Consider the following 27,031-nt stretch of genomic DNA (forward strand, 5'->3'; position numbering starts at 1 on the left):
TAAAGTGCTGAGATTACAGGCACAAGCCACTGTCCCAATGTTTTCTTTACATTCTTTCAAGTTACTTTCCTTCAAATTCTTGATGTTGAATTTCATCTCACTGACTTCAGGCTTTTAAAACACATGGAATACTTGAGACCAATGGATGGTTCTTTGAGTCAAATCAAAAAGTAGAGCTAAAGTATACTGAAGTTACTCAAATACATTCGAACTATATAGATCCCTTATAAATTACTGGCATCAAGGTAGGAAGGAAAAGATACAAGAAGTAAAATGTATCACTCATCATAGGTCTTCAAAATTAGTGGCATACAGTTTATCCTAACACAGAGCAGCTTTCTTAACCTGCTCCATAAAATTACCAACAAGAAAGAAAAATACAAGAATAAGGTTCACAGCTGAATTGGCTTGGTATCGTAACTCCCTATTCCAGTATTCTCAGAAGGATCCCATCTATGATACATGCAGAAACTGCAGCCACATTTGAATGGTTCAATCTTGATTCATTCTGAATTCCCTTAAGCCCAGCAATTTCTCATTCTTAAAAGGTAGGTTATTACAGCCAGAAAGCATTTTTCATAATAAATCTACCTTTTGTATATTTGAGCATATGTGTTAAACAAGACAATATAAATCTCCAATTACAAAATAAGAAAGGTAACTGTTCTTGCACTTGTGGGATGAACATGAAGATATGGATGGGCCATGAACAGTCTGGCTGGGGGCTTTGAAGCAGTAAGTCTTGGAAGTCAGTAGACTGTAAAGCTGTCCAAGAGACCCAGAGCCCAACTCGAAAGTCCAGTCCTCCCACAGCCACTGTCTTTCCCAAGACAAAGTCCAAAAAAGCTAATTAATACCTAACCCCAGCCTTATATCACACAAGAACAAATCTCTCCCTGGGCCCTGTGCAGGCCGGGCCAGAAGAGCAAGGGTGACTCAGGACACTCCATTTATTGACCTCCTAATCTAACAAAATTAAGATCTCTGCACAGTATTTTAAGAGGACCTTGACACTGTTCCTACTGCTATGCTCACTGAAGTCAGCTCACGTGTGTATCTGTAGCCTCTGTATCTGTAGCCTCTGCATCTGTTTTCTGAGAAGCTTAGAGGACTTCACGTGCCCGTTTCCTTCATAGTCTTACAGCATTTGTGATCATCATAGGATGCAGAGGGAAAAATCCATCAAGACCCACTAGCTTTTCCCAACAGCCAATCCAATGACAGATCCAGTCCAGTTTGAGGACAGCAAGTTTTTCTCTAGGACTGTTGGGCAATGGATCATAGGAGCCCAGCTGCTCTACAAAACGGCCATCCCTGGGACACTTGTGAGCAGCCACAATGTGGTAGAAGGGCTGGTTGGTGCGGACACCCAGGGCAAGGCAGATGGTTAAGTGGCCCCATCGCAGGGCTTGCAGAGGAGAGTAGTGAGGTGGACCCTGGTGTGGCTGGTGCGCGGCTTCTCGGAGCATCCTGCTACATGCACGGACAAGCTCTACAGCCTTGGCGGGGCAGAGGACTGACACAGAAGGCAGCTGTTGCAGGTGGACACTGGGCTGCACTGCCCAGCCATCCAAGCCCGAAAGCTTCAACCAGACAGCGTTTTTTTTCTTTCTTTCTTTTTGAGACGGAGTCTTGGAGTCTTGCTCTGTTGCCCAGGCTGGAGTGCAGTGGCACAATCTCGGCTCACTGCAAGCTCTGCCTCCTGGGTTCACGCCATTCTCCTGCCTCAGACTCCCGAGTAGCTGGGACTACAGGAGCCCACCACCATGCCCAGCTGATTTTTTGCATTTTTTAGTAGAGTCGGGGTTTCACTGTGTTAGCCAGCATGGTTTTGATCTCCTGACCTCATGATCCGCCCATCTCGGCCTCCCAAAGTGCTGGGATTACAGGCCTCCCAAAGTGCTGGGATTACAGGCGTGAGCCACCGCGCCTGGCGACAGTGTATTATTTTAACCATCATTACTGTTAGATTACATCTCTATCAATTGAAGATACTTTTTACATAACCACAATGCTGCTATCACACCTAACAAAATTAGCAAGACTATCATCTAACATCCAGGAAAAGAAACATTTTTCTAATTGTCTCAAAAGTTTCTTTTTACAGTTAATTTCCTCAAATCAAGATACAGACACGGTCCACATATTGCTGTTGACTGAACATGTCTCTTACATTTTTTTTTTAATCTAGAGAATTCTCCTTCCCCACCTTAGGTCATCTCTCCTGTAGAAAGTTTCACATTCTGAATTTGGCTGGTTGCTTCCTTGCAGTGCCATTTCACTTGTTCTCTTATTCCCCATATTTCTGAAGACCGGTAGTAAGCACTAGAGAAATTCAAGCTAGATTCAAGTTCAAGTTTTTTAAAGAATATAGGTGGTGCTGCGTACTTACTATTGTATCCCATCATGAGGTGCATGATATTGGAATACCTCACTTCTAATGATGCTAAGATTGATCAATAGGTTTAAGTGCTGTTAGCCTGGTTCATCCCATTTAGATCTCCCCATTCTCCCTATCGGCTTTACAGCTAATGGTTTTAGCACCATCAAGGATTGTTGCCTAGATGTGTTATTTCATTAGGGATAGCAAAATAGTGATAATTCTATTATTCCTTCTTCTTCTTCTTCTTAATTTTTGAAACAGGGTCTCACTCTGTTTCACTCCAGCCAGGCTGGTCTCGCTCCAAACCAGGCTGAAGTGCAGTGGTGCAATCACAGCCCACTGCAGCCTCGACCTCCTGGCCTCAGGTGATCCTCCCACGTCAGCCTCCTGAGTAGCTCAGACTACAGGTGCATGCCACCACACCCAGCTCCTTTTTGTATTTTTTGTAGAGATGGGGTTTTGCCATATTGCCCAGACTGGTCTAGAACTCCTGGACTCAAGTGATCAGCTCACCTCAGCCTCCCAAAGGGCTGGGATTACAGCTGTGAGCCACCACACCCAGCCTCCTCCATTTATTTTACAAAGAACTTTCCCTCATGACCTTTTTACCACGAAATACACTTGGCACAATAAGGCAGTATAAATGCTTATTTCTTTGCTTATCAATTTTCAGAATAAGTTGGTGCCTTATCAATGTTCAGGAGCAACCAAAGAGTTGTTTTCTCAGTATCACTTTGGCAATAATTGGTTTGCTTCAATCAATTGCAGTCGTTATTCTTTTTTATTGTTCAAGTTGACCCCTCTTCGCTAGTGGAAGTCCATAGTGTTAGCTCCTACCTCCTTTTGACATGATCCCATTAATCTATAAAAGCTTATACCTTTCTTGCTTTTTGGCAGAACAAAAATTCACATGTCCAACTTGCACAGGTCCTGCTCCAGACCTGGAACTGGCTATTTCTCTGAGGAACTGTGGTTTGTTTTGTGGAAAATGATATTTAGAGGCCATAATCTGGACATGTGATTGCTAAACACTACTGGGTTAGTCATTTCCAGGACTTTTCAATAGACAGAGTTAAGAAATACGTAAAGGATTGTCTGAGCTTCATCAGTGACAAGTTAAAAAAAAGAAAGAAAGAAAGAAATATGTAAGGGGTTTCTGCTGTTGTTGTTTTAGAAAGGGAAAAGTAACTCATGAATTTATACTGATATATTTTATTTAAGTTTTAAGATTTTAGGGCTTTATTTAACATCTTTGGGTTTTGTATGTACACATCTTTACTTTTATACTGAAAATTTGGTTCCTAAAGTTATTAACATAATTTCCATTTACTTTAACCTACATTATCAGCTAATACTTTCAAAACAGCAATGCCAATATTATTACTGAAATAAGACTTCTGAATACAAGTTAAGATTTTTTTTTTACAGTTCCTTTGGTCTTAAGGATATGATTCTCCTAGGCATAAACAGTCTAAATACTGGGTTTAAAAGTCATTTGAAATAATTCTGTATGTGTGTAATTGAGCACCATTTTGACATTCACCTAGATTTACTTATTACAATTTGATTTCAATTTTTAAGTGTTGCTATTTTTTAATTTTCATGTTTAACTATGTGAAATATGTACAGGGCTCCAAAGCGAATTGTATAAAATGAGGTGCATTCTCAGAAGTCCCTTTCATGTCTGCCTCCTTCACCGTATTTCCTGCCCCCATCTAGGTATCCATATTAAGTGATTTTTTGGTTTATCTTTTCATTATTTTATTCTTTTATAAAAATTCTTTATATATATTCATATTTTAAAATATATATTATATAATATATATTTTAAAATATGAATATATTTATAATATATAATATATATTTAAAATATGTATATTTATGTAAATATATTTCTATAAATATTTGTTTACATAAATATATTTAAATTTGATGTTTTAAATATTATTTATTTAAATATATTAAATATTTATAAATTATGTATTTATATATTAAATATGTATTTAAAATGTATTCTAATATATACTTAAAATAAGAAAACATATTCTTATACAGAGAATAGAATATATATATGTTCTCCCCTCTGTTACACAAAAGGAGATTACTATTAATGCTATTCTACACTTGTAGGGTTTTTTCCCACTTAACAATATATACTGGAAGCCACTCCATATAAATATATGAAGATATTCATCACATTTTTTTTACAACTGTATAGTACCCTACTGTTTGGATTTACCATAGTTTATTAAGCTTGTCCACTATTGGTGGACATTTGGTCATTTCCTACCTTTTTCTCTTACACATAATACATTAAAAGTCATTGTGTCATATGAGAAAAATGCACATTTTTATTACTTAGCTATGGTTGAACTAAAGGATGCCTACTGGGAAGAACTATTCTCATTCTCATGAAAATGCCACTATTTGGAGAAATTAGAGAGGTGATAAAAGAATGGCAGCTGGCTTTTGGGAGGCAACAGCTCAGGCTTTAGAATCAGTAAGACCTGAGTTCAAATCCTGACCCCACCATGTCCCAGCTGTAGGGTTCGAAGCAGGTGACCTTACCTTTCTCATCTTCAAGTACAGCAACTGTAAAATGGGGAATTACAGGACTAGCTACTTTGTGGTAGTATTTTCTGTCAAGACTAAATGAGATATCCCACATACAGCCCTGACCACATAGTAAGTGCTTTGTAAATTTAACTATAATTTCCAGCATCATTTCGTTTTCTAATTTTTGAATCTTTCATCACAAAACGAGGAGGGCCCAGATGAATAAGGGGGCTGTTCTAAGCAAGGGAAAGGCAGACACCCCTGACATGCAATTGGGATCAACACCCCACCCCCATCAGCTCGCTGAAAAGATTCACGTAGGGAAGTAATAGGTCAATGGATAAGTGTTCCCCAAAGAGAAATTACTCATTCTGCTCTTATTTTAGAAGTAGAAACACCACCATCACCTTCTTTATTCCTGCAGAAATAGGTCTAAATAAAGACTGACCTTGTCCTGCAGTTTCTTGGCTTGCAAAAATCACTGGTCATCTCCAGTCCTCCACCCCCCTTCCTTGGTTAACCAGTCAAAGCCAAAATCCTGGGTTAATGGGGGCAGCTGTCTGTCCCTGACTTAATTCCAGGCCAAGCCACACTCACTCAGAGCCCAGCAGAGCCTGTTCACCCACAACCCTGACCTCAGAGCAGCTGTGAAGCTCCAGCTCAGGAACATGTAACTTTCCAAGAAAGAAGGTTGGTTCCTGCCAAGAAAGAACATCAAGTTGTCCCCTCAACTGACCTCCAGGAGTGCTGGCATGCAGCCGTGGTCATGAGGAGATGCTGGCCCAAGCCAAAGGAAAACGTGTTTCCATTGGTTCTCATGATCCTGCAAAATGCCTCTAGGGCTTTGAGCAGGGCCTTTGGAGCCTTCAAGGTCACCACACAATCCAGAAGCCACCATGGGCACAGCAGTGTCCCAGGCTCAGCAGTGCAACAAGAATATACTCATTCATACAGGGAAAGGGTCTTGTTGACTGAATCCCCAACATCAGGTGGCCCCTAAGTAATTAGTCCAAGCCAGGCCTTACCAGCAATTTGTTGACAAAAGGACATATGACCTAGCCTGACATGGCTGGGGAAGTCTGGGAAATATCCCCTCTACAAATGCTTATCTGAAATGGAAGCCACCATCTTGCTTCTTGACCGCAGTTGAAGCTAACACATCCTGGAGGGCATGAGCAAAGCTAAAGCCCTAGCTCTGGAGCCTGGAGCTGACCCACCTGTGGACTTCCTGTTGGCGAATAAAATAAATTCCCTTATAATTTTAGCCAATTTAAGGATTTCTGTTACTTAAAGTCAGGGGTCAGGGAGAGGAACAAAATAGAGTTCCCTGCCCTCTGACACATGAGGAATTCAGATGAGGAAGTGGGCAACTACCATTTAGCTGCTATGCTGGGAAGGAGGGGATGCTTTCAGTGCTCACAAGCTAAGCTGAAACCTTATAGACAATTAATTTCCTAGCCAAACGCCTTGATATCTATGTTTGGTTGGGTAATGCCCCTCCAAAATTCATGTTCTTCCTGGAACCTCAGAATGTGACCTTATTTGGAAAGAGGGTTACTGCAGATGTAATTAGTTAAGGTTACATAGAAGTAGGGGAGGCCCTAATCTAATACGATTTGCGTCCTTGTCAGAAGAGAAGATACAAGACACACAGGGGAGAGGGTCAGGTGCCAATGGAGGCAGAGACTGGAGTGGCACAGCCGTAAGCCCAGGAGCAGCAGGTGTTGCTGGCAGCCTCCAGCAACTGGGAGACAGGTCTGGAGCAGACCCTTCTCCGCAGCCTTCAGAGGGAGTACAGCCCTGCCTACACCTTGAATTCAGACTTCCAGACTGCAGAACTGCAAGAGAATCCATTTCTGTTGTTCTAAGCCTCCCAGTTTGTGGTCATTTGTTAGGGATGCCCTGGGAAATGAATACAGCTCCTTCTTTAACAGACCACATTTTTTTAAAGAAAAACTGATACATTTAATCATAATTTAAAATATCAGTCTTTCAAAACACATCAGTAAGAAAATGAATAGGCAAGTCAAAGACTCATAGAAAATATCTACACTACACCTGACTGATTCAGGAATAACTAAGGGATTATTATGAATCTGTAATAAAAAGACAGCCCAACAAAAATAGGTGAATGTCTTGAACAGATCCTTCACAAAAGGAAGTATATGAATGGTCAAAAAGTACATCAAAATGTGCTCAACATCACTGGGTTACAGGAAAATAAAACTTAATACCACAGTGTTATACAATTTTATAGTCACTAGAGTGAATACAATTTTAAAAACTGACAGCACTGGCGAGGCATGGTGGCTCATGCCTGTAATCCCAGTACTTTGAGAGGCCAAGTCAGGGGGATCGCGTGAGGTCATGAGTTCGAGACCAGCCTGACCAACATGATGAAACCCCATCTCTACTAAAAATACACAAATTAGCCAGGCATGGGGGCACACGCCTAAAATCGCAGCTACTCAGGAGGCTAAAGCGGGAGAATCACTTGAACCTGGGAGGCAGAGGTTGTAGTGAGCCAAGATTGTGCCACTGCACTCCTGTCTGGGCAACAGAGCAAGACTCTGTCTCAAAAAAAAAAAAAAAATTGATAGCAGTAAATACTGGCTAAGATGTGGGCCAAGTGCACCTCCCAGATGTTGCTGGTGGGGATGTAAAATAACACAACCATGCTGGGAGAACTCTTCTGGGTATATTGTTAGGCAAAGACAAGCAAGATGGAGAAAAGGATATGCTCCATTTATTTTTTAAAAGGTAATAAAGTAATAAAAATCTATTTTACAAAATGCCATGGATGGGACATGAGAAGCTCCACTTCTCTGAATATACTTTGCAGAACCATATTTAGAGCAGTGGGAGGAAGAAAGGACTATACGCTCAGCTGAAAAAGGAAAAACTACATTTTCCAGCTCTCCCTGCAGAGTTGTGCCACAGTTCTGGCTGATGAGAGGTAAGCAGCAGTGGCCAGGTGGACCTCAAGGTAACCTCCTTAAAAGATGCCTGTGGGCTGGGCGCGGTGGCTCACGCCTGTAATCCCAGCACTTTGGGAGGCCAAGGCGGGCGGATCATGAGGTCAGGAGATCGAGACCATCCTGGCTAACACAGTGAAACTCCGTCTCTACTAAAAAAAATACAAAACAAATTAGCCGGGCGTGGTGGCAGGCACCTGTAGTCCCAGCTACTCGGGAGGCTAAGGCAGGAGAATCACAAGAACCCGGGAGGTGGAGCTTGCAGTGAGCCGAGATTGCGCCACTGTACTTCAGCCTGGGCGGCAGGGCGAGACTCCGTCTCAAAAAAAAAAAGATGCTTGTGGTCCTTGCAGGTTTGCCCCCTACCTTTCCTCTTCTTCCTGTCTGAGTCCAAAACTTGATGGTTGGAGCCGCAGTGGACATCCTGCAACACAGAACGGGGAAAGGTCGGGAGTGTTGCAAAGCCCTTGGACCAGGTGTCTACACACCATCCTCAACTGTCTACCCTCAGGCTTCTTGTTGCAAGACAAAAAAAGTCAACCCCTATCTTGCTGAAGTTTCTCCCATTTGGATCTTCTGTGACATGCAATCAGCTGAATCCCTAACAGACACCCAGCCAACAGATGAGTAAGAGTCAAGTCAAAGACCAGAGAAGAGAACATGTCTTGGGCAGAAGATGCTGCGTGTGCAGAGTCCCAGATTCAGAGAGTAGCCTGGTGCATTCGGCCAAGGCGTTCAGATTGTGGCACAGGATGGAAAAGAGATATTGAAGAGGGACGAGAGCCAGAGAGGACAGCAAGGATCAGACAGGGGAGGGCGGGATAGTCACTGGTGGGACCCTGTCTCTTCAACTGGGAGGCTCAGTGCACCCCAGCCAACCGCCATGCCTTTCTTCACCCCAGGGCAGGGAGAATCCAGAACCAAGATTCCACAGTTGCCCATTGTGGTTTTGACCTTAATAGTAAGCATGGGCACTTTCAAAGTAGAAGCTGGATCCATGTTTTGTGAACTGAGTTGAATTATGGTGTAGAAGGAATTATGATGTAGAATGTGGCTCTAGGGTTTGAACTTAAGGAAAACATCCTCCTCTTCAGAATAAGGGATGGGGGTGGGGGGTTGCTGATCTTACCTCCTAAGAAGTTAAATGTATCACTGAGGTATCCCTGTTGACCTGGAGATAAAAAGAAGCTCACTGCAATTAGGGCAATTAGGGAACGAGCTGCTAGACAGACAGTGAATATTTTGGGCCACAGAAAATTCACCTTAGACCTGAAATCTGATCTTGCTGTCTCTGAGGTTTACAAGCGGTAACTTGGCTCCCTCACCCCACTCAATCTGATCCTCAAAACCCCAGGAAAATAACAATAACCAAAAAGGGAGGAAAAAAAAAATAAACCAAGAAACAAATCAAATGAAACTGTAACGGGTTTGTGATAAGACCCAGAGAGAAGCTGAGGCCAGAAGAGAGTAAAAGCCCTTAACAAATCATAAACAGCCAGCCATCCAAGAAGCCATGTCCATCCACCAGTTTCGAGTTCTCACCTCTCCAAAAATTAAGTCTCTGCACCAAACCTATAGCCTGGCAGCCACAAGTGTGGGCCAAAGGACATCTATCTTCACCCAGTTGGGATCACATGGCTAAGTCAAGAGGGCTGCCAAGAGCTGTGCATGGGAGGACAGGGTCACAGGAATGGCCAGAGCCATGATGCCCCAGGGAAGAATGCTGGAGAACTCTATGACTTTCCACATCAGAGAGTCCCCTGGGAAGGGCAGCGGGAGGCTGGTGAGAGAAGAATGAACCTTCCCTCCCCTAAGCACTTTCCAACCCAAGGGCAGCCCCAGCCTGCTGTTTTCCCAATGAGCTTCGCTGCCTTTTTATTTCATTATAATAGCCTCCTGAAGAAAACACATACATATATAATGCTCTCGGTTAGGACTGAGTTAGACGTTATCCTGTAGAATATTATAATAAGGCAGGGATTATTTATATGCTAAAGAAAACTTCAAAATTATTATATTCACCACCGCAGGTAACTTCGGTAAGACATGATTGGCAGGTTGGTTTCGTTTTTCATCAAAACCAAGTGGATGCTGCAGAAAGGAGGAGGCTGCTGCCCTGTAACAGAAAGGCACAAGACTGGGGCAGGAAGTCTCTGGAACTGTCTCTTGACCTTGGCAAAGTGAGACATTTGTTGTGGGGCCATCCTGTGCATTGCAGGGAGTTCAGCAGCATCCCTGACCTTCATTCCCTGAATGCCTGTGACATCCTCTCCAAAACTGTGACAACCAAAAATGTCCCTAGACATTGCCAGATGTGCCCTGGAGGGCAGAATCAGCCCCGTGGAGGACCACTGACCTAGAAGAAGGCAGCTCTGTTATGTACAAGCAGCCTAACCTTTTGCAAATCCCTTCCCCTCTCAGCGTCAAGTTCCCCATCTGAAAAGAGCCCCATGTCTGCCCAGCTGGCTCTGAACTTTCGAGGTCAAACGAGGTCATCATGGGAAATCGCTTTTAAACCTCTGAAGTTCTGTATCATAGAGGTTGTCACTTGCTACCTGAAAAGTGTTTAATATCTATAGTTACTCATTTTATCCTAAGTGCAAACTTGGGTTCCTAAAGCAGAGCTCAAAGTGATTACTCACAGCAGTAACCGTGATTTCCCGTGCCCTGTGTCCCACAAGGACCCACTGAGCCAGCTGTCACCCTTCATGGACAGGATCTGTATAGCAGGAGAAGAACCCCAAAATTACGAATCTAGAAGCTTATACATGACAGCTTTATGGACCTCTCCCATCCTGAGAGACAGAGAGACAGAGAACCCTTTGCTCCCCAATGTCTTAAGCCCTTTGGAACATAACTAATTCCTTTAGGAAGGAGAAGTGGGAGGGCCCTATCCCAGGATGAATATATTTGGCTCACTCCTGGAATGGAAGCCCACGGCTCCAGGTCTAACACCCTTTAACTTCCAAAGTTTGTTCATCAGCCCAGGTGTTGGCTGATGAATGTTGCCTCAGACAGTTCAAATGACACAGAAACGTGAAAACACTTGCTTCTTCATAATACCAAAGCCAAAAATCTAGACATTTTCTTTGGTTCGTTCCTCTCCATCATCCCTCCAGCCCATCCCATTCTACTTCAAGGCATGTTTTGTATCTGTCTGTCTTGCTTTGTCTCCTGACACTTCCTTAGTTGGGGGCACCACCTACGACAGCATCCCTGATGTCTTGCTAACTCCTCTCCACCCTGACTCCATTGGCTAACAAAAGTCATGTTGCTTCTCTATTCAACATTTTCTGTGACTCCCCAGCACCTCATCATTGACCAAGCATGCAAGGAGTGCACCAAAGGTGCTACTCAAGATGGTTTTGGGTGGTGCACAGACAAACATTTTTAATTTTAAATTTTCCAATTGCTACTTTCATGGCAGGTAAACCTGGTCTTCCATTCACAGCTGTACTACAACACTTCCTTCTGAAAATAAATGCATTTATTTTCTAAATGCTAAAAGGTGAATTTAAATAGAAATTTTAAATAAATAATTGAATGGGAAGCTCTTAATTTCTGCAACTATGGGTAAAAATGTATGAAAGACAGAAGCTTGGGGATCATTGGCCTACAGTTAAGAGTGTAAACGTCTTTGCCTATGAAACGTTCTTCATGCCTATGAGAGATGCCTTCCTTCCTCCCTGATTTCATCACCCGTCACTGCTCCTTCACTACTACTGCCATCCTCTACCACACACACCCTTCCCTTTGGACAAGAGAATATTTAGGGAGTTATTTTACTTGATAAGCTCTCCACCTCCCTATTTTATTAAAACGGGCCTCCGGAGGAAATATATGCAAAGAGTATGTATCACTACCTAAAATTCTAAGTATGTTGTGTTCATTGACTGTCTCTTCACTAAAATGTAAGTACAGTGTCAGCAGACACCAGGCCTGTTTCCCCCACTGTATCTGAGTATCTAGAAGCATGCCTGGCACAGAAGTGATACTCATTCAATGTTGAATCCTATCAGACTATAGCTCCCAAACATGACAGTCTGCTTTCCATGAGTATGCCAATCACAGGAACATTTCCTCTGCCCAGAAACTCTCTTCCTTACCCTCCTGGTAAATTCCACTCATTCTTCAAAACACTTCTCAGACATCACCTCCTGTATAAAACTTCAGAGTTAGGTGTACCCTTCTCTTTCTCCCTAACACCGTGAGTATACTGATAACAACAGCACCATCAGGGTTTTTCGAGTAGTGATGATTCATGAAGCACTGAGCTAAGCACATTACATTTGATAACTGATGTAATCCCCACAAGGAAATTGGAACTATGAATATCCCCATTTTACAGAGGAGGAAACCACAGCTCAGACAGGTTAAATCACATGACCAAGACCACAAAGACATTAAGTGGTACAAGGATTTGAACCTACAGAATCAGGCTCTGGTACCAACGGAGGAAACTGGTTTTCCACACACTGGCCATGGTCAATATTGTACTGCAGGGTAATCACGGTTGACTTCTTTGGGTTCTTTACACAACAGGAAACTCCCAGCAGGAAGGAGCATTGTGTTACTTCACTGTGTAGCCTTATTGCAGAAGATGTAAAGAGCTTGAAAGTTGTCACTCCAACCTAACAACAAATACAAAGCTGGACAAACTGAAAAATCAAACTCTTAGATCTGTAAGAGAAGTGAGGTGAAAGAGCAAAGTGCTGCCCTCCAAAGTGGGGAGTCAGACAGGCAGATACGGAAATGTCAACCTATTAGAGAAGATACCTATAAGCAGAAACCTCTACCTTGGGAACCAATACTAATGTAGGAAATCCTGAACTGTAACTGACGAATTGCTGAAGACTCAGTGTCGATAAGTCTGAGAGTAAAGAACTCCAGAAGGGCCGGGCGCGGTGGCTCACGCCTGTAATCCCGGCACTTTGGGAGGCCAAGGCGAGCGGATCACAAGCTCAGGAGATCGAGACCATCCTGGCTAACAGGGTGATACTCCGTCTCTACTAAAAATACAAAAAAAATTAGCCAGGTGTGGTAGCGGGTGCCTGTAGTCCCAGCTGCTCGGGAGGCTGAGGCAGGAGAATGGCGTGAACCCGGGAGGCAGAGCTTGCAGTGAGCCGAGATCACGCCACTGCACTCCAGCCTGGGTGACAGAGTGAGACTCCATCTCAACAAAAAAAAAAAAAAAAAAAAAAAAAAAAAAAACTCCAGAAGGACCCAAATTGTATGAGTTTTACCTCTAATAGCTGGACCCGGTTCTCACAGTCAATAGTGGAGAAAAATCCTCTTATGCTTCCAGCAGGGGAAGGAAAAAAGTGAACATTTAAAATACTCTAGAGCATTATGTTCTTCTTAACAAGGTCTGCCCTCAAGAGAAACTATTTAACCAGAGCCTAACAAGCTAGGGTTTTATCACAGCCTAGCTGACCTGTGGGAAGGGATACACCCAACTCCAGCCAACTCTAGCCTTCCATGTGGGAGAAGAAGGGAAATACCCAACTCCAACTGACTCTAGTCCCCACAGGGAGAAAGGGAAATACCCAACTCCAGCACATTCTAGCCATCCTGTCCCATATAAGGGAGACAAAAAAAAAAAAACAAGAAACACTTGAGAAGCTCACAGTCCGGGACACAGGCTCACTAGAAGACTACGGCCTAATCAGAAAAGTATAGAAGGCTTCCCCTCCCCTGTAGCTTACCACCACAGTACTAAGGCCTATTTATAGCACTGCCTTTTACTCAGTACATCACGTCCAGCTATCAAGAAAAATTACAAGGCATACTAAAAGGCAAAAAAAAAAAAAAATACCACAGACACACAATGTAAAGAAGCAGAGCAAGCATCAAAAGCAAAGTCGGATATGTCAGGGATCTTAGAGTTATACTGGGAACGGAAAACAACTATGATTAATATGCTAAGAATTTTAATGGATGAAGTAGACAGCCTGCAAGAACAAGTGTGTAATGTAAGCAGAGAGATGGAAATTCTATGAAATAATCAAAACAAATGCGAAAGATAAAAAACACTGTAATAGAAAGAAAGAATACCTTAGATAGGCTTATTAGTAAACTGGACACAGCTGAGGAAAGAATCTCTGAGCTTGAGAGTATTACAATAGAAACTGCAAAAACTGAAAAGCAAAGAGAAAAAAAGGACTGGAAATAAACACAACAAAATATCTGAAAACTGTGGGACAACTACAAAAGGTATAAAGTGTACATAATGGGAACATCAGAAAACGAATAATGACAGAAAGGAGCAGAAGAAATATTGGAAGCAATAATGACTGAGAATTTTCCTAAATTAATGTCAGACACAGATCTTATGCCCTTCACAAAAATTAACTCAAAATGGATCACAGACATAAGTGTAAAATGCAAAACTATAAAACTCCTAGAAGATAACATAGGAGAAAATCTAGATGACTTTTATACAATACCAAAGTCCCTTTTCATGAAAGAAACCAAGGTAGGGTCTTTCCCCACAAAGCCAGGCAAAAAAATCTGATTCGCTGGACTCCATTAAAATTAAATTTTCTGTTCTGCAAAAGACACTGTCAAGAAAATGAAAAGACATGGAGGCACAGACTAGGAGAAAATACTTGCAGAAAAATATACTTCATAAATGTCTCTTATCCAAAATATACAAAAACAGTGATATCAGCAAGATAGCCTCATGATAACCATAAAGCAAAAACCTATAACAGATACACAAAAGCATTCAAATTGGAAAGGAAGTTAAACTGTCTTTCTTTGTACATGACATGATCTTATATATAGAAAATCCTAAAGATGTCATAAAAAGTCTGTTAGAAATAATAAAGAAATTCAGTAGAATTACAGGATACAAAATTAACATGCAAAAAGTAGTGGCATATCTATACACCAACAACGAACTATCTGAAAAATAAATCAAGAAAAAAATCACATTAAAAGTAACATCCAATTATCAAAAAGTCAAAAAATAACAGATGGGCCAGGCGCTCTGGCTCACGCTTGTAATTCCAGCACTTTGGGAAGCTGAGGCAAGTGGACCACCTGAGGTCAGGAGTTTGAGACCAGCCCGGCCAACATGGTGAAACATCGTGTCTACTAAGAATACAAAAATTAGCCAGGCGTAGTGGTATGCACCTGTAGGCCCAGCTACTCAGGAGACTGAGGCACAAAAATCACTTGAACCTGGGAGGCAGAGGTTGCAGTGAGCCGAGATCACGCCACTGCACTCCAGCCTGGGCAACAGCAAAACTCCGTCTCAAAAAATAAAATAAAATAAAATAAAATAAAATAAAATAAAATAAAATAAAATAAACAGATGCTGGCAAGGTTGTGGGGAAAAAGAAATGCTTATAACACTGTTGGTGGGAGTGTAAATTAGGTTCAATCATTGTGGAAAACGGTGTGGTGATTTCTCAAAGACATAGAAGCAGAACTACCCATTTGACCCAGCAATCCCGTTACTGGGTATGTCCCTAAAGGAATATAAAATCATTCTATTATAAAGACACATGCATGTGTATGTTCATTGCACACTATTCACAACAGCAAAGATATGGAATCAACCTAAATGCTCATCAATGATAGACTGGATTAAGAAAATGTACAGATGCACCATATAATACTATGCAGCCATGGAAAAGAAGGAGATCGTGTCCTCCGCAGAGACATGGATGCAGCTGAAAGCCATTATCCTTAGCAAACTAATGCAAGAACAGAAAACCAAATACCACATGTTCTCACTTGTAAGTGGGAGTTAAATGATGAGAACACATGGACACACAGAGGAAAAAGACACACACTGGGGTCCATCAGAAGGTGGAGGAAGGAGGGAGAGGATCAGGAAAAATAGTGAGTACTAGGCTTAATACCTGGGTGATGAAATAATCTGTACAACAGACCCCCATGACACAAGTTCACCTATACAACAAACTTGCACATGTACCCCTGAAATTAAAATAAAAGTTAAACAGGGAGATGTTGCTCAAGGGGTACAAATTTTTTATAAGACAGGAGGAATCAGTTCTGGAGATCTGTTGTACAGCATGATGACGATAGTCAATAGTAATGCAACATATATTCAAAAATTGCTGAGAGAGCAGGTCTTAAATGTTCTCACCATAAAAAGTGACAAACATGTGAGGTGATGAATGTGTTATCTTGATTTAATCATTGCATGATGCATACATATATCAAACAATACATTGTATGCCATAAATCTGTACAATTTTTCATTTGTCAATAAAGTTTAAAATGAAAAAATATAGATAAACAGAGAACTCTTAAAACTCAACAGTGGCTGGGCACAGTGGCTCATGCCTGTCATCTTACACTTTGGGAGGCCAAGGCGGGTGGATCACCTGAGGTCAGGAGTTCCAGACCAGCCTTACCAACAAGGTGAAACCCTGTCTCTACTAAAAATACAAAAATTAGCTGGGTGTGGCGGCGGGCGCCTATAGTTCCAGCTACTCAGAGGCTAAAACAGGAGAATTGCTTGAACCTGGGAGGCGGAGGTTGCAGTGAGCCAAGATCCCGCCACTACACCCCAGCCCGGGCGACAGAGCGAGACTCCTCAAAAAAAAAAACTCAACAGTAAGAAAACAAACATCCTGATTAAACAACAGGCTAAAGACCTTATCAGATACCTCACTGAAGTTCTACAGATGACAAATAAACACATGAAAGGATGATCCACACCAAATGTCATTAGGGAAATACAAATTAAAACAGTAATAAGATACCACTACCCGCTTCTGAGAATGGCCAAAATCCAGAACACTGACAATGCCAAATGCTGGTGAGGATATAGACAGAAACTCTCATTCACTCCTGGTGGGAAGCAAAACGGCACAGGCACTTTGGAAGACAGTTTGGCAGTGTCTTACAAAACTAAACATACTCTTACCATACAATACGGCAATTGTGCTCCTTGGTATTCACCCAAGAGTTGAAAACCTATGTCCACACAAAACCTGCTCACGGATGTTTACAGCAGCTTAATTGCAAAAACTTGGAAGTAACCGAGATGTCCTTCAGTAGGTGAATGGATAAACTGTGATACATTCAGACAATGAAATATTATTCAGTGCTAGAAAGAAACAAGCTACCAAGCCGTGAAAAGACATGGAAGAAACTTAAATGTATATTGCTAAGTGAAAGAAGCCAATCTGAAAGGCTACATACTGCATGATTCCAACTATATAACATTCTGGAAAAGGCAAACTATGGAGACAGTAAAAAGATCAGTGGTTGCCAAGAATTAGCAGGGGGAGAGGGAGGAATAGGTGGAGCACAGGACTTTTAGGACAGTGAAACTACTCTGTATAATACCGTAATGGTGGATACATGTCACTATGAATTTGTCCAAATCCACAGGATGTCCACCAAGAATAGACCCAAATTTAAACCATGGACCTTGGGTGATAATGATGTGTCAAGGTAGCTTCATCAATTGTAACTAATGTATCACTCTGTTGGAGAATGTTGACAGTGGGGGAAGCTGTGCATGTGTGGAGCCAGAGGTATATGGGAAGTCTCTGTACTTTCTGCTCAATTTTGCTATAAACCTGAAACTGCTGTAAAAAATAAAGTCTACTTCTTTAAAAAAATTTTTAAAAAGCCAATACAGCTTATAAATGAACCAAAACCAAGAACATCCAACAGGCAAACATTAATAGCCATATGAGCACAAAGTTTTCAAAGTTGTTTGCCATTTCTGATCTCATCCAAGGACGTCAAATACTGGGAATGTAAATTAACCGTGGATGGAAGTTAGAGAGGAGAATTCACTGGACTGAGAATGACAAACAAGCAAAAACAACAACAAGAATATAATCTGTCCCCAAGCACTGCAGCCAAAATCACACAGGAAAGGATTACGTTTTACAGTTGACTTACCTGCCCAGAAATTCAGTCCATAGCTGAATAGAAAGAAGAAACTGGGCTATTTACTCCTAAATATTTTTTAAAGACCAGATTTTCATCCTATAAGGTATGGCAAGGAGAGATAACAAGTTGATTTTCCACTCTGGTAACTGACTCTGGAAGGAGAGAAACATTGATTTTTTATCAGTTTCTGTTTTGCTCGTGATTGTGTTTCTGAGGTTGGTGGTAGAAGCTTAGAGGTACCCAGTCATGAGGCATGGTAGTCCCTAGTTGCCATCCAACACCATGTGAAAATTAGAATTATTTCATTTTGTGGAATTGATATCACACCTTGTCTCTGGAGAGCCCTAGGCAGTATTCAAATTACATTTAAACTCCAAATTAAACTTTTAACTATAAAAAATAAGGGGATAAACAAGAGAGAATTGTATTATAATATTATATTAGTTAAAAAAATGGCTGAGAGAAGGAAGTGGATTTTCCATATTGCCATTAAGCTAAACATGCCATGATTTCCATTAGAGCCACAGGAAGCACACGGTCCATTTAGCATCAGTCTTCATCAGCATCCTGTTCTTTCACTAGCTTTTATTAAGGACCCGTGGATACCAGCCGCTCTCCAAGTCAAGTCACTAGAAAGTAAATTCCTGTACAAGTTTTCCTAACAGTGACTAATGCAGACCTACAATTTCTTATTTTCCAAAAGACATGTTAAATGAGAATAGAAAAAGGCATCCAGCCAACCTGAGAATAGACCCTCCATTGACTTGCTTCTTTGCTTTTCATCTAGATGTTCTGGCTTGCAAGCCCAAAGCCTCATTGGACTGATGTGCTGAACAGGAGTTTCCTTTTCCCTCTCAGGGCTCTCTCCTATCCTCTCATTCCTCCGGAACCTCTCCCCCTCCCCAAATGCAAAGGCCGTAGAACTGTTTCAAGCTACTGAGGATTTTTAAGCAGTACTGTATTGGAAAAGAATAAAGGACACATTTAAAGGAGAATTTGGTCTCAGGGCTGATTTATGTAAAATAATAAATGGTGCCACTTGGCTGTTTATAGAGTTAGAGATAAAATTAGATTCTAGACAGTCCTTCCTTGTGCACATAGGGTAACTCTGATGGATTACTGCCTTCATATGACTTAGGATAACAGCCGCTCATGGAAATTTACAAGGGGCTCCTTGAGATCACATTTTACAGCCACATCCAATAATTCAGAGGATATTTTGGGCTTCCAAAATGACTCAAATTTAATCTGGGAATAATGCTTGAAAAGAGTAAGCTGATGAAAAGTACCAAGTAGTGGGCTGGGCGCAATGGCCCATGCTTGTAATCCCAGCACTTTGGGAGGCTGAGGCAGGAGGATTACCTGAGGTCAGGAGTTCAAGACCAGCCTGGCCAACATGGCGAAACCCGGTCTCTACTAAAAACACAAAAATTGGCTGGGCATGGTGGCGTGTGCCTATAATCCCAGCTATTTGGGAGGCTGAGGCAGGAGAACAGCTTGAACCTGGGAAGCGGAGGTTGCAGTGAGCAGAGATTGTGCCATTGCACTCCATCCTGGGTGACAGAACGAGACTTCATCTCAAAAAAAATATAAAAAAGATAAGAAAAAGAAATAAAAGTACCAAGCAGTTAGCAATTGTGAAAAGTTACTTCACTCTCCAAAGCTAACAGAAATCATTTCTACCCAACTTTGCCCCAGTCTCACCTTCACTGGCTCACTCTTATACTGGTCACCCTTAAAAAATATTAATAATAATAATAACTAAAAAGGAGAGCAGGCAGTGACTGTGGGCCCCGGAAAGGTGAACATTTCATCAGCTGGTCAAGAAGGAGGAAGTTTGGGTTGTAGAGAGGTATTGCCTTTGATCCTGGACGTTTCGTTTTTTATAAGTTGGAAATCATACTGGCTTGACTGTCAGTATCTGTTTAGGCTTTAATGTCTTTTTGACCCAGAGGTAGGTTGCCCTCTAGCAACAGTCAGTTGTGGGAATTCTTTCATTTATGTAACAAGTGTTTATTGGACAACTACTGTGGCCCTGGCACTTTGCTAGTGCTGAGCCACAGATGGGAATCAGGAGTAGTCCATGCTTAAATCAGTCTATAAAGCAGAATGCAAAGTGCTCTTAGGGGGTGAGGTAGAAAGGAAGAGGATGCTTTCCCAGAGTAAGAGGTGGCTAACTGAGACCTTAAGGAAGAGTAAACTTGGCAGGCAAAATTTTGGGGTGAGGATGGGAGTAGGAGGCACAGAGGTGGTATTAGGAGAGGGCTGGGTTGATAGATTTCAGGCACACACACACACACACACACACACACACAAAAAGGAAGAAGACTTAGATGACTAGACTGTAAAGTGAGAGGGGGAGAAGAGTGAGTAAAGAGGCTGAAGAATCAAGACCTGATAAAAGGCCTGGTGGGAAATCATCTGTAGGACCTTGGACTTCACAGCAGCATTCACATAATACCACCAGATGCAGCTTTAGGAAGACACGCACTAGTGCGCGGTGTTTGGTTGGGGGTGTGCAGGTCAAATTGCAAATTAGGAAAGCCAGAAATTGAGTCCCTGCTGTCGTGCAGGTGACAGTCGGTGATGGCCTAGACCATGATGGGAGACAGACCACAGGAAAGGTTCCAGCTATACTTAGAAGGCACAACCCACACAACTTGGTGATTGATTGGCCAGCAGACTGAAGGAGAAGGAGAGGTTGAGATGATGTCTGGGGTATGGCCCAGGGTGGTGGAGAATTTACTGAGACCAGCACACAAGAGAGAAACATTATGTGGACTGGGCGTGAGAACAGTTTTGGAGAGATTGGACTTACGAGTTTACAGGGCACAGCCAGGTGGAGATGCTTCAGGAAGAGACTGCAGCAAATGTGCGAGTTTCTACGCTTTTCCTCTACCCCTCAGCCCAGGGAGAAGAGAATAAACCATTAGGTTATCAGGTATGTTTTGAAGAGCTTAAGAAATCAATGTTCCCAGAAGCGTTACGAGTAACCCAGAAAAGCAAAGTGACCAGAAAAAAAATCTACTTGGACCAACAGCTGAGCAGGCGCAGTGAGAGTAACGAGGCGGGGCCTCAGTGTGAGGGGCGAGACCTCCGGTGAGGCCAGCTGAAGCCTTTTCCCAGCATGGAGGTGGCCAATGCTAGGGCCCTTCACCCCTCTGAGTGTTTGATGACAGGTGGTGCATGGGGCCTGCCTGCTCAGCCACAGTTTGAAGCAATTATGCTGAAAATGGAAAAGTCCACGGCAACCTTTCACGTCTGCGGCCCTCAATTCCCTGGCTTAGAGGGTCAGGTGTGTGAATGTGCTGGCAATTGTGCAGGTCCTTGGGATCCTGTTACAAGGCTGTCTCTATTTTCTCCCATCTGCAGCTGAGCAGGGCCCCGGGCCTAATGCTTTTTCCCAGTGGAAGCTCCAGGCTTCAAGCTAACTCTCTAGTGCCTAGGCCAACACGGAACAATAGAAATTCAATGTAAGTACATAAAATTAAGTAAAAAATGTACGTTAAAAACGTGAAATTACGTTTGTAACTTTAAATTTGTTAGCGAATGTATTTTTAAAGGTAAAAAATAAAATGCAAAATTAATTTTAATGATGCATCTTATTGAACCTACTATATCCAAAATATTTTCAAATTATCAGGATTTTTTTTTCTGTGTATTAAATCTTCAAACCAGTGTATACTTTACTCTTAAAGCACATCTCAATTTGAAGGAACCACATATCCAGAGCTCAACCACATGGTGGTATTCACTAGCATAGTTTGCTTTGAATAGTGATGAAAGTCAAAACCAGTCTGCTCTGATCTCTCCTTGTTGCCCAGGCTAGTCTTGAACTGCTGTCCTCTTGCTTCAGCCTCCCAAAGTACTGGGATTACAGGTGTGAGCCACCATCCCCAGCCTCCTTAGTCTCTTGAAACAGGAGCAGGGATGATGAGTAGGCAGTGAGGACTTGAAGATTTCCAATTTCATTTAAAGTCCATGATTTCGTGAAAATCCAGGTCATAAGCACCTCTGTGCACCTGCTTTATCTACACAACCATAAATCAAACCTCTGCAACCTGCCCTAGCACCCTGAACACAATAGTGTGCAATATACTTGGGTGACAGCAGCCACGAGCGGAATCAAGAGCACCAAGGAAGTGTGGAGGGAAAGACTGCAAGCAAAGGGGCCCTGGGGCATGTCCACACTTAGACAATAAGAGGAGGGAGTTAGAATCAGGGGCAAAAATGAAGAGGACTAGAGGAATGGATAAATAAGGACGTATTGCTTCCACCTGTCCATCCTGGCTAACTGTTGCTTGTGCTCTTTATTCACAGAGTATCAATGTCAAATAAAAGGTTTAATCTTGGAAATAACTTTTTATTCACTTTATTTAGAAATAATGTTTAGCTTACATAAAAGTTGCAAGAATAGTGCAAAAGGTTCCCAAAACTCTTTACCCAAATTCACCGATGGCTAGCATTCTGCCACATTCACTTTATCACAAATTCTCTCTCTGTCTGGGCCATCTGAGATTAAATTGCATACATCATGTCTCTTTATCCTTAAGTAGCTCAGTGTGCATTTTCCAAGGAAAAGGACGGTTTCTAATATAACAATACCGTTATCAAATTCAGGAAATTTTACCTTGACATAAAACTCTTATCTACAGTTAGAACCAGGAGGAAAAAAATAATAGAATGAATGGGAAGGCAGATGAATAATGCAGGTAGGGTTGCTCCGTATTCCAGCTTCACCAGTGGACTCAACAGTGTCCTTTATAGCAATTATTTTTCTGGATCGGTATCTAATATCATGCCTTACATTTAGTTGTTCAGCAATAGCTATCTTTTCCATTATTAACCTGAATGTATTGGAGTTCAGCATTAAGTATCTACTTGCCTACTTCAAAGATACTAAGAATGTAATTTAAATTACCTTCAGAGGTAGCGGAGATACTAAGGAGAGGCGGGGGAGACAGAAACAGCCCACAAAAGGTAACTGAGGATATAGTGTTTGCGAACCATTTTGAGTGCAGAAGGTGATGCAGCCTGGGTCCTTGGAAACAGGTGCTGAGTGTCCCCCCTGTTGAGACATGACAGAGACCTTGTGAAAACAAGGTCAAATAAAACTGGCCCAGCTCCTGAAGAGATGGCGATCTAGTGTGGACGACAGACATGTAAACAGATCATTTCAATGTGATGTGGTAAATGACATGAACACCAAGACCCATCTGCATGAGGAAGCATCGCACGCTGCCAATTTTTTTATCCTGTACACTCAGAAAGACTTAAAAGCACCTGACTTGAGCTTCAAGGTGTTGTTTCTATATACTGTTTTGCCAACACAGATCACAAATGTCTCAGTGTGAGATTTGGAGGCTATTCTCCCTGTCACCTATTGACTGTGTCCTGATAATCTTGTAAGAATCCCACATTTCTTCTTGAGGCCTATTGTGTGAAACCTCCCTCCATGTATCAGTTCTACGGATCAGGCTCTTCCGAGTTTTAGAAATCTAGACCAATTCAACCTAGCTCAAATAAAGGGTTCAAATAATGCCTAAACCCCCTCTGCAGGATGGGGGCAGCACAAGAACATCTGGTTTCAGCGAGAAACTAGCAACTCCATGGCAGAACATGGAACTTTGGAGTGGAGAGTAGATGTTCATTAAGCAGGCGCAGGCAGGCAGAGCAAAGTCAAATTTCAGTTTCCTTTGTCTTTTTTGTTTGTTTGTTTGTTTGTTTTGGGTTTTTTGGTTGTTTATTTGTTTGTTTTGAGACAGAGTCTGACTCTGTCACCCAGGCTGGAGTGCAGTGGCACTATCGGGGCTCACTGTAGCATCTGCCTCCTGAGCTAAAGCCGTCCTCCCACCTCAGCCTCCCGAGTATCTGGGACCATAGCCACCACACTCGGCTAATTTTTTATTTTTTGTAGAGATGGGGTCTCTCCATGTGGCCCAGGCTGGTCTTGAACTCCTGGGCTCAAGTGATCCTCTTGCCTCAGCCTCCCAAAGTGCTGGGATTACAGGTGTGAGCCACCACACCTAGCCTCCTTTGTCTGTTGAAACACCAGAAAAATCATTAGTCCTGTTTCATCTTTAGAAAAAAACAGCGTGAAAGAAATAGTTCTGCCTATGCCCTAGATGTATGAAGACTGCACGTGGAACAATTTGATGGAATGTATTTTACAGTGGAATCTGCCTCTGCATTCCTACCAGAGTGAGTCTTCTTGGAGAATCATCAGGAGAGAAGAGCGTCTTCAGTGCTTCCTGCTGGCACTCCAAGCCTGTACAGCTGAAACAAGTGTTACCCTTGCAGCTGGGTCCCAGGAAAGAGGAAATTCAAACTATAAAATGTCAATACTCTGCAAGTTGCACAGGGTCAGCACAAATACTACAATGGTGCATCATTGATCTAGTATTTGTTAGTTAGGTGTTCCACAGTAGTTAATTATTTTAGAAAATTAAAATTTAGTTTAATAACAAAACAAGTAATTAGCACTGGGAGGGAATTAACTTCAAAAGGGCTCAAGAGAACCTTTTAGTGATGGTGCAAATGTTACATCTTGACTCTGGCGGCTGCATGTCTATATACATTTGCCAAAAGTCATGCAGCTGAATACTCTGAAAGGGTAAATGCTATTATATGTAAATTATACCTCAATAAACCTAACTTTTTTTTTTTTTTTTGAGACGGAGTCTCGCTCTGTTGCCCAGGCTGGAGTGTAGTGGTGCCATCCCAGCTCACTGCAAGCTCCGCCTCCCGGGTTCACGCCATTCTCCTGCCTCAGCCTCCCGAGTAGCTGGGACTACAGGCGCCCTCCACCATGCCCGGCTAATTTTTTGTATTTTTAGTAGAGACAGGGTTTCACCGTGTTAGCCAGGATGGTCTCAATCTCCTGACCTTGTGATCTGCCCACCTCGGCCTCTCAAAGTGCTGGGATTACAGGAGTGAGCCCCCGTGCCCAGCCAAACCTGACTTTTAAAAAAGGAAAAAAGTAATTATGACATTGTCAGAACAGTGAAGAGACAATCCATGAAAAAAAATATTTTCAAGTCATATATTTGATAAGGATCTAGTATCCAGAATATATAAAGTACTCTTACAACTCAACAACAAAAATACGAACAATTTTAAAATGCACAAAAATTAATCCTTCTTCAATAAGTTAAACATAGAATTGTCATATGACTCAGCAATTACACTCTTAGGTATACAGCCAAAATGGTTGAAAACAGGTATTCAAACAAAAACTTGTATGTGAATGTTCGTATCAACAGTATTCACAATAGCCAAAAGGTGCAAACAACCCAAATGTCCATCAACTGATGACCATAAATTGTGATATGTGCATACAATGGAATAGTGATCAGTCATAAAAAGGAATGAACCACTGACACAGGCTATAACTAAGTGGAACAAGCCAGACACAAAATGTCACGTGTTGTTCAATTTTATTTATATGAAATATTCAGAATGGATAAATCCATAGAGACAGGATGTACATTAGTAGTTTCCACCTGGAAGCAGGAGGAATGAGGGGTAATTTTTTATTGGTCTGGAGTTTCCTTTGGGGGTAATGAATATGTGAAACCAGAAAGAGCAGTGTTTGCACAACATTGCGCATGTACTAAATGTCACTGAATTGTTCACTTTAAAATGGTTATTTTTTGTTGTGTGAATTTCACTTTTTTTTTTTTTTTTTTTTTTGAGACGGAGTCTTGCTCTGTCACCCAGGCTGGAGTACAGTGGCCGGATCTCAGCTCACTGCAAGCTCTGTCTCCCAGGTTTATGCCATTCTCCTGCCTCAGCCTCCCGAGTAGCTGGGACTACAGGCGCCCGCCACCTCGCCCGGCTAGTTTTTTTGTATTTTTAGTAGAGACGGGGTTTCACCGTGTTAGCCAGGATGGTCTCGATCTCCTGACCTCGTGATCCGCCCGTCTCGGCCTCCCAAAGTGCTGGGATTACAGGCTTGAGCCACCGCGCCCGGCCAAATTTCACTTTAATAATAACTGTTTAAGGGAAAAATTAATTCATTGGTAGAGGTATTTCTAAAATGTATTGTGCTGCCCCCAGCAATACATTAAGGACCGTGCACTGATGCATTGGGAATCTCTTTTGGAGCCCAGCCCCAAAAGGGTATGAGCTGCCAGATCAGGTCATCAATGGCTATGTTTGCCTGAGGACCCATGAGGCCTCTTGGGAGAAATAGTAAGAGGAACATTGAAGACTCACAGACCCTTGGGACCAGGTTCCCCAACTTCTTACCCTGTCTGTGAAACTCACAAGACAAGCCACTTCCCCTGAGCTTGGAAAGTTCTATGTTCCTCAGCACTGACCATGCATCCAGGTTGTGATTTAAATTGCAACTGTTGTGGCCCTAGGTGGCACCCTTTAAATGCCCTCTGAGCCAGGCCCTGGGAATTTGTTGTCAGTAACTTGGTAAAAAGAAGTAAAAAAAAAAAAAAAGACTTTAAAACTCCATCTACTGTGAGGCAAATGATGAAGCTCTGTGAGCACTACGAAGTCAGATTGTCCAAGGCAGACTGAGACAAATGTTTTGACTGTTAGGAAGAAAACCAATCCTCAGTGCTGGACATGGTACACCCAGAGAAATGGGGAGAACAGACACAGACAAAAGATGGACGACACGGGTCCCTCTTCACTATTTGAGGCAATGAGGACACATGCATCTCAGAACCAAGCCACCAAAGGCTTCGCAAAGTGGGAAGACACCAGGGGCCACCAAATGACCAGGGTGTGACTGGCATCCAACAGGAAAGCAGGAGGACCTGGGGAGAGTGGACTTCAGGCCCAGGACCCGGTGAGCATCCCCAGTGATGGTCATTGCCTTCTTTGCCCTTGACCTTGGCTTCCCCAAGGTATCACTCATGGCAGGCTTCCCCCAAAAAGTGTCAGTTGCTATCAACCTGGAAGGAGAATGCCTGGTTTTGTACCTCGGAGGTCCACTTGACTGTGAATGTTGAACTAGGATGAAGGCTCAGAAAAATGAAAATTCAAGTTAGAGGTAGCCCAGGGCTAGAAGGGAACACTCATCCTTTGACAGAATAAATCAAGATTCAGAAGGATTTTTACCATTGAAAGATGAACTGAGGCCGGGCACAGTGGTTCATACCTGTAATCCCAGCACTTTGGGAGGTGGAGGTCAGTGGGTCAGCTGAGGTCAGGAGTTTGAGGCCAGCCTGACCAACATGGTGAAACCCCATCTCTACTAAAAACGCAAAAA

General features: G+C 42.4%; 1 pseudogene; it reads right to left on the reverse strand.

The window, feature by feature from the left end:
* Positions 1 to 1,040: 1,040 nt before the first annotated feature.
* On the reverse strand, positions 1,041 to 26,632 carry LOC112632461 (annotated as a pseudogene).
* Between the last annotated feature and the right edge of the window lie 399 nt (positions 26,633 to 27,031).

Source organism: Theropithecus gelada, chromosome 10 (genome assembly GCF_003255815.1).
Source record: "Theropithecus gelada isolate Dixy chromosome 10, Tgel_1.0, whole genome shotgun sequence".
Lineage (NCBI taxonomy): Eukaryota > Metazoa > Chordata > Mammalia > Primates > Cercopithecidae > Theropithecus > Theropithecus gelada.